This window comes from Gouania willdenowi, unplaced genomic scaffold (genome assembly GCF_900634775.1).
Source record: "Gouania willdenowi unplaced genomic scaffold, fGouWil2.1 scaffold_258_arrow_ctg1, whole genome shotgun sequence".
In the NCBI taxonomy this organism is placed as follows: Eukaryota; Metazoa; Chordata; class Actinopteri; order Blenniiformes; family Gobiesocidae; genus Gouania; species Gouania willdenowi.
The window spans coordinates 627,464-637,087 of record NW_021145015.1 but is presented as its reverse complement, the minus strand read 5'-3'; positions in this window follow the sequence as shown (position 1 = coordinate 637,087).

Genomic DNA, 9,624 nt, shown 5'->3' with positions numbered 1-9,624 from the left:
ATGAAGCTCCAGGGATTTATTAAGTTTAAATTGCTCCATAAATTAGCAATAACAGGATTAGAAGAGTTTTTTTGATGAACTTTTGAGGGAAATCTATCGAGGCATTCGTTATCAACCATATTATAATCCCCCCATAATTATATTTGCTGAAGGAAATTTAATTTGAAGATCCCCAATAACTTTTCATTTTGGAGCAAGTTATTGAAACCATAGACATTAACCAGGAAATGATGGAGATCATTGATATTAACCACAGTAATAAGCCAATGTCCAGTGTTACTAATGTTTGAAGTTATGACTTTTCCAGGAGAATTTAAAAGAGAAATGCTAAGCTGGCAGATTTATTAGAGCCATGGTTGAATATTATTTTGTCACCCCATTGGTTTTTACAAAATGTCTCATCTGTTGATATTGAATGAGTTTCTTGTAAGAAAATAAAATCAGCTTTTTTCCTCTTACAAAAAAGAAAGTTTGCTTTTCTTTTGACAACGTCTCTTAAGCCCCTGACATTGAGTGACATACAACAAAAAGGAACATTCATCAGAAAACAACAACTTAACTACAACTGGAAAAGAGAAGAGTATAGAACCTATGGAATAAACGATTTATGGTAAAATGTAACGTCCTGTCAAATTCTGTAATGATGAACCATCCACAACTTTATAACTGTTGGAACTAAATAAAACCTTTATGAATTAGTTTTTGTTGTCATCTGAACCTCAAACCTCAGATATTTAGGAAATACGTTTTCCATCAATGTATCCCTCACCACCTCTGTAATAGGCCCTCCGTCCCTCACCTCTGGCTTGTGATCACGGTCAGCTTTGTAGAGATCTTTGACGACGGTGATGTGCAGCTGTTTGCAAATCCTGGATTCCTTGGTCATCCTCCACAGTGCATCCTGATTAAATCTTTATGTAAACTGGATTATCACATGCCTTGTTTTGTTGTCATCACAACGGCCAAGTCGGTGAACAGAATCCACGATGTAGTTGAAGTTTGAGGACCACGAGGGAGAGATTTTAGTTATCAGACCTTTAACTTTTTCAGGAATGTCCTCTCCTTCTCCTTCTTTCATCCCCCTGATACGGAGGTTCCATCAACGTTTGTATCGCTCAGATCCAGGACTCGTTCCAGCAGCTCAGCGTTGGTTTTCTTCAGAGTAGTTACTTCTCCTACAGTTGACTGCAGTTGGTTCTTGCAATCTTTGATCTCTGCCACGTTTAACTCCACTGCTTTAGCAATGCTAGCTAGCATAGCATAGTTACTGTTCATCTGGGTTCTGAGTGCATCCACTTTCTCCATCAGGCTAATTCCATCTTTGTAGGTTTTCATGGCAGCCCCACTGGGGCACACTGTGGACAAACTAAAACAAGAGAGGCGATATCAACAAGGTTTTACTGGCAGGGATGGCTGTTGACTCCTATGTAGTAATTCTATGACAAGGTCATGTACCATGTTTTTATATTATCAACAGGTTTCCCAATGCACAGCACGTCAGGCCAGTGGGCAATTATTGAAAAAGCCCACTGAATACACTTTAATAAAGGTTGGTTCATCTAAAAAGATTAAAAAAAAGATATTGTAAAAATGTTTCAGAAAGTTCCATTTGTTACATATAACTTGTAATTTGTTGATAAAAATGTCACAAAAATCTTTAAGATATAAAGTATTGTACACATCAAGGTTTAGATGTATAGTTTATAGATGTGTTTACATATATAAGGTGTGAAACTATTTTAGATGAAACTCTTTTGCTCCATAAGGTCTTCCAGCCATTTGAACTCATCAGAATGTAATTGATTAGGAAGTTAACAATGATGGGACTCAATACATCTGCATAATGATTGATTACTTCACCAAATGGCCACAGGCCTATGCATTGACATCTAAGGCAGCCAAAGAGGTTACGTCATGCTTTCTGAATTTTGTTTACCAATTTGAGGCATAAAAAAGGATTTTGTCTGACCAGGAAACAGAATTTGTCAACGACGTAAGAACTAATCCTGGACAGAAGCTGTAAGGAGATGAACAATAAAGTTAAAAACTATTTGTTCAATAAGATAATGTTTTCTACTTACAAAATAAATAATTGTTTTACAGCTGGCATGTATAATATTCATATAGTTTTCAGCATGAGATGTATGGTACTGCTATTGAATTACTGTATTTTTTAATTGTATTGTAGATCAACAAGATTGTGTGAAATTCTTAAAATAAAAAGAAGCTTATGTTCCTCCTACCATCCTCAAACCAACACCTTGTAGAAAGAATGAACAGAACTATTCAAAGGTGAGTTCTTGTCTCTGTAACATTCAAAGGGCTTTACATTGATGTGCATTATTCTTTCACTCCACACACAGTGGTGGTAAGCTACTACTGTAGCCACAGCTGCCCTGGGGCAGACTGACAGAAGCGAGGCTGCCATATTGAACCATCGTTCCCTCTGACCACACACACCACATTCATACTAGGCAATGTGGGTAAAGTGTCTTTACTAAAGGACCCTTTGGTTATTGGATGACCCACTCTACCACATCAGCTAAATCAATCATATTATACTGATAGCCATAGTTCTTAAATGTATATGTTTAGATTTGATTTCTGGTGTTCCTTTGTATTCAACAGTTCAAATTTAATAATTTGTCTCCATCATAAATTCCTAATATTTAATAATTACTTTTATTTTCAGAACACTGGCCAAACTTGTCTGCAATCATCCAGAAATGTGGGATGAATATCTGGATGTTTGGTCTCAGAACCAAGACACAGATGACCACCAAGTTCTCTCACCATTTGGCAGAAGTTCCAGAGCACTATATGGTTGGTGAATGATCATGTCTGTGTACATTAGGTATGTCTATGAGACAATGACAAAACAATTTTATAAAATGTTTTGCTTCAAATTTTCTTAACACTGTAGAGGAAATAGTGACCCAGGAAGACGTGTCGCTGGAGAAACAGAAACAGTTGATGGACATTGTCAAAGAATCTCAAAAAGACCCATGAAAAAATAAGTGGTGAAAAAAACAAAGCAGAGCAGCGAACACCAGCATTCAAAGTTCAGTGTTTAAAAAAATAAACACAGATCAACTGAAAATAATGATTGAGGTGGTGATTAATTTTCTGTGCTATGGAGGGGGCGGAAACCAGACTGGAACTGTTTATAGAGGTTATTGTGGGATAGGTGAGAGTGAAGTTGATCTGTTAACTGTTTTAAAGAGACAGACCTTTGATAATAACATTAAGGAATTTGTTCTTTCATTTTCCCTCCAATTATTCCATAATATTTCCCTTAATTAAATAGTAATTGGTCACAAGATCTAGTAAAATTAAAGTGAAGATACTGATGATATTTATCACTTATTGCTAGAATATTGTTGATTTCTTACATAATTTGTATTTTATGTATACGTAGAAGTGTAAAATTGTGCACAATAATGTTGAAATAACTCATTTTCATGCATAAAATCTGTGACCTACAAGATCAAACTGCTCCATATTTGACTCCTGAACTAAAATGAGTTTGACACCCCTAGAATAGACCATCCTAAGTTAATCTACTGCAGTATTTATTATAACAAACGCCTACAACAGGACGTGTAGGTGTGTTCTAAATCAACCTCTATCTGCAGACATCACACACTTTATTTAATAAACAGCTGATACTTTACATGCTCTGCACCTGCAATGACAACAAAATAAAGTTGTCATACTTTTCATCAAGAAAAACATACATTTTAATGTGTGAAACTAAATGAGGAGAATAAACATTAAGAGTACAGTTCCTAAAAACACATTACTGGCCTTACTTTACAGCACTTTTATTTTATTATTTGTTAACATGCCTGTTGGGTATTTTAAGATGAGACACTGTTCATTTTTATATTAGACATTTTTATTTAATATTATTTAATCTTGCACTAAAGTCTAAAGTGAATTTTCTTTTAATTTATTGCTTGATTGATCAAGCTACGTCACAGAAGTGTTCTGTTTAGGGTTGAATGTTAAAATAAGGTGAATAAAATAAATAATGAACATCCTGATCTGTTTGTTTTTTTTATGCTTTTCTTTATCTTTTTAATGTATTATAAAAGTATCGGATCGAGACTCGGTATCGGCCAATTCTCATAATCAAATGACTCAAAAAAAAAACCTGATCAGGACATTCTTAGTTATCAAGTAACCAATAAAAGTAGGAACACCTGTAGGAATGAGTAGCACCAGGTTTCAAGACTGATTCAACCTTTATTGCTGTAGAACAGCGTTAAATAATTAACCCACTGTGTTCCCTGAAAAAGCCTATTTGTATAATTCTGAAATGTACATTATTTTTAGTTTCAGGAACCAAACCTTTTTTTAACCTCTGGCTGTTCAGTTCTTACCTTTGGACCATTTCAAGCTATTCATTGGACTTACAATAAATAAGTGTAAAAATTAGTGTGTTCCAAAATTTTTGACCGGTCGTGTATAAATATACATGTTACGACTGTGGCCGTAATGAGAGCTGTTTGTATCTTGTATTCTGTTTTGGAGGAGAGTGAGTGCTCTGTCGTCGTGTGGATCTTTGTCTGTCTCTTTTTTTTCCAGGGTGAGAGTGATGTGAGTGGATCTTCGTGTTCCAGGTGTTGCTGTCTGATTGGAGGAGACAAGCTGCACTGATTGGTCCTCCACCTATAAAAGGCAGCATGCAGCTGACTTTGGGTGGGGGGGGGGACCTCTGACAGCAGTGCACCTCGTTGTTCCCAGCCTCCAAAGACTAAGATCTTTGGTTATAGTAATGACTTTGTTCAGTTCTCTGCCTTTGTTTTTTCTGTCAGAGATTTTCTGGATCTTTAGAAATGTGAGTGTTAGACTGGCCTCCCTAGTTGTGATTCTGTTTTTTGTTCTTTATTGCTATGTAAAATATTGTTGAAACGCTATAAATTGTAAATATACCTCATGTTTGTTTGTTTAAATCAGTTATTTGGGGACTGGGGACAAATACCTTCCGGAGTAATATGGTTATGTACCTACCTCCTAGACGGGTGCATAACATATTTTGGGGGCTTGTCCAATTTTCTTTTTGGCGCGTGAACGTGGCAGTTTCCGGTGAGTAAAGGAGTTCTCTCTGCTCTTGTACATTTGTTTGGTTGACCTTTTTCTAGGGTATGTTGAGATGGGAATAGATTTAGATCAATTTGCATTAGGTCCGACCCTTGAACAGTTGGATAGGTGCACCAAAGCTGATTTGTTGCTAATCGCTCAATTTTTTTGATGTGTCTGTGCCCTTGCGTGTCAAGAAGGCTGAAATCAGAGCGCAATTGGCAAAGGGTTTGGTTGAGCAGGGCATCGTTAAGTCAGAGCCTGAAGTTGTTGCTGGAGTTCTGGAGGATATGGAGGCGGAGGCTACCATGACCCAATCGTTCCTCAGTGGCTTGGGGGCGGAGGGAGCGGAGGCTTTCTCTCCTCCTCAGGTCACTGACCCTATTGCACTTCTAAAGGCAGGAGTTGACAGGGAGTATCTGAAACTTGCCCTTCGCATGAAAGAGGTGGAGCTTGAGACTAAATCTGGTGAGGTTGAGCTCATGCACCTCTGTATCAGAGCGATGGAGCTGAGCAGAGCTTCTCCCCAGCCTAGCCCTTTAAACTTTGTTGCTGGATAAGTGGTGCGCTGCTAGTAAAGTTTCTGATTTTGCACGGCTTCGTGAATTGTTTTTGTTGGAGGAATTTAAATTGTGTCTCCCCAATAACATTGTTGTTTATTTAAATGAACAAAAAGTCGATATGTTGTCCAAGGCTGCCGTGCTTGCTGATGAATTTGTGTTAACTCACCGTGTCTCTCTTTCTCCAGTACGTCATGGATTCTCCACTACCGGTGTAGTAAAAAATCGAGTTCCACTCAAAAGTCCTCCGTGCACAAACCCTGTCTATATTGAGAACCCTGAGTGTTTCTACTGCCATGAAGTTGGGCATTTTATTGCACAGTGCCCAACCCTGCAGCGCAAAGAACAAAACCGTAGGGAGCCTAAAGGGGTTGGTTTTGTTCGGCCTGCTCCTGCTCTCTCCTCTGTCAGCACTGAAGGATCTACTGAGGTGGATGAAGCTTATCGCCCGTTCATTCTCAGGGGGTTTGTGTCACTGACTGGTGAGCAGGGGGATCAGGTTCCAATCACTATTTTGCGTGACACGGGAGCGACCCAGACCCTTATTTTGCGAGACATTTTGCCGTTTTCCGATAAGTCTTGTTGTGGTTCTGACGTCCTTCTGTGGGGTGTTGAGATGAGCGTAACCCGAGCACCGCTGCACACTGTTTTTTTGTGCTCACCTCTTGTCTCTGGTCCAGTTAAGGTTGGCGTTCGCTCTCGCTTACCGGTGAACGGTGTGGGACTCATTCTCGGCAACGATTTGGCAGGTAAAAATGTTTTTCCGATGCCCGAAGTGATTGATAATCCTATTGTGGATACGTCTGCTGCTGTCAAAGATTCCTCCGTGTTTCCGGCTTGTGCCGTTACACGTGCCCAGGTACGCAAGTATGGTGATGTGACAGATTTATCTGATTCATTTATGTGCTCTGATGATTCTAAGACAATGGAAAATACTGTTAGGAAATCTGTCAAACATGTGACTGAAAATTTGCTACCGACTGATGCTAGTTTGTCTTTTGTTGTTGACAGGGCCGAATTTGTCCTTGCACAGCAGTCTGACCCATCTCTGGTAACCTGCCTCTCATCCGCTGCCGATGTAGGTGCTAAAAATCCCTCTGTGTATCGCATTGACAATGGGGTTTTGGTGCGTAAGTACACTCCTCCGTCTGGTGATCTGGGCTGGAATTCGTACGAACAATTGGTAGTGCCTCAAAAATTTAGATCCCAAGTTCTGAGTATTGCGCATGACAACTTTTCCGGGCATTTAGAGGTTAAAAAGACCTACCACCGCATATTGCGTTATTTCTTTTGGCCAGGTTTGAGGAGTGATGTGTCTAACTATTGTAGATCATGTCATGTCTGCCAGCTTAGTGGTAAACCAAATCAAGTTATTCCACCTGCTCCCCTGCCACCAATTCCCTCTCTCGGTGAACCGTTTGACCACATAATTTTAGATTGTGTTGGTCCACTTCCCAAAACGAAGTCTGGTAATCAATACCTCTTAACACTAATGTGTACGGCAACTCGGTACCCTGAGGCGATACCGCTACGTACGATTAACAGTAAAGCAATTATTAAAGCCCTCGTGAACTTTTTCTCCACCTTTGGTATGACAAAAACCATCCAGACAGATCGAGGCACAAATTTTACATCGAAACTGTTTGCTCAGGTTGTTTCCACCCTATCCATAAAACACCAATTGTCCAGCAGTTTTCATCCAGAATCTCAAGGTGCTCTCGACCGTTTTCACCAGACCTTAAAGTCCATGATGAGGAAATACTGTCTTGAGTCGGGTAAGGAGTGGGATGAGGGTTTGCCTTTTCTTCTCCTTGCAATACGTGAAAGTGTGCAAGAATCCATTGGCTTTAGCCCCGCTGAATTAGTTTTTGGTCACACGGTGCGTGGTCCTTTGAGAAGGCTCTGTGAAAGGTGCCTATCCGATACTCCGGGCCAGACTAAAAATGTGTTAGATTATGTGAGTTCTTTTAGAGAGCGCCTACATAAAGTGTGCGATGCTGTGCGCAGCGCTCTTTTGGTTTCCCAAAAGAAAATGAAAACTCGGTGTTAAGAATTCTTCAAGTTGTAGACTAATGTGTACTGATGCTTTTATTTTGAAATGTGCGCTCTTATTTTGAAAGGTGTCTATGTTGTGTTTCCCCTTTTCTCACTACGTTTGACTGTGGAAATGTTTGCAGTGGTGCAGCAGTCACTGATGATGTAAGTTATGTTCATAGTGATGGGAAATGAATACATACATGTTACTTACTTCTTCTGATAGTGTTGTTTAGTTCCTGATGTGTATTTTGCATTCTTTAAAATGTGAGTTCTCACTCTTCAGGAGGATTGTGATTTAGCATTGTTTAAGCTAACAGAGTTGGTTGGTAAATGTGTTAGCCTCAGATTGTTTCCAGTTTACATTTATATGCTGTGTGGTTTCATTATATATATATATATATATATATATTATGAGGTTAATATTGACAAATGTAATCTCTACTTATTGTGAGTGTTTATTTACAGCATTTTGATTTATGTAGTACACAATGTTAATTTAGTCTTTATTTCTTGTTGTACATACAGAAACTGCTACTCTGTACCAGATGCATCGCTGTGCACATACAGTTCATCAGTAAATAGTTAATATCCATCTGATGTCTCGTGTGCTCTCTGACCGGAGCCCTGCAGTGGTCAGTTAGGCTAAAATCAGAAATCAGAGGTATCAATCCTCAACACTCGGTTTGATCGAAAAAGTGTGAAAAGAGAATTCCACATTGGCGACAAAGTTCTGATCCTCCTTCCTATTCTCGGTTCTGCCCTCCAGGCAAAATTTTCCGGACCTTATGTTGTTGAAAATAAACTAGGTGACACAAATTACGTCATTGGAACCCCGGATAGGCGGAGGAAGACTCACGTATGTCATATCAATCTGATGGCTTATTTTGACTGTGACTCGCATTTATCTTCGACTATGCTCTCCGTTTCTAGTGTCCCTTTGTCTCCCTCTGTGTATTTTCCCGAGAGTGAGGGGCTTCTTGTTTCCTTTGCCGAGCCTTGCGCTCGTCTTCCTAACTCGGAAATCCTGTCTGATTTAAAATCACACTTGACACATTTGAATGACAAAGCCAAAAATGACATTTACAACTTGATTAATAGTCATTTGTCATTATTTTGTGACACTCCCTCTCGCACTACAGTGCTGGCCCATGATATTGAAGTTGGTGATCACAGGCCCATCAAGCAACATTCCTACCGTGTGAATCCGGCAAAACGTATGCAATTTCAGCAGGAGGTAACTCATCTGCTGAAAAATGAGTTGGCAGTTCCTAGCTCTAGTGCCTGAAGCTCTCCGTGTCTGCTCGTGCCGAAGGCAGATAAAACGCCTCGTTTTTGCACTGATTTTAGGAAGGTTAATTCCGTTACCAAGCCTGACTCTTATCCCCTGCCAAGGATGGAGGATTGTGTTGACCGTGTTGGTTCGACCAAATTTGTAACAAAGCTTGATTTGTTGAAGGGCTATTGGCAGGTCCCTTTAACTCCTCGTGCCTCTGAGATTTCTGCCTTTGTTACTCCTGACAGCTTTTTGCAATACACCGTAATGCCCTTTGGTCTGCGTAATGCACCTGCCATCTTTCAGCGACTTATGAACAAAGTTCTTTCCTGTGTGAGAAATTGTGAAATATACTTGGATGACATTGTTGTTTACTCACAAACATGGCATGAGCATGTTCAGTCACTCTCGGACATCTTTGAGAGGTTACAAAAAGCAACCCTCACACTCAACTTGGCCAAATGTGATTTTGGTAGGGCCACCGTGACTTACTTAGGCAAGGAGGTAGGCCAGGGTCAGGTACGAGTTCCCTCTGCAAAAGTTGAAGCTATCCTAGCTTATCCTGTACCCCAGACACGGCGCCAGCTGCGCCGTTTCCTTGGGATGGTGGGTTATTATCGAGGTTTTTGCTGTAACTTTTCTGATGTAGTTTTCCCACTGACTAGCCTC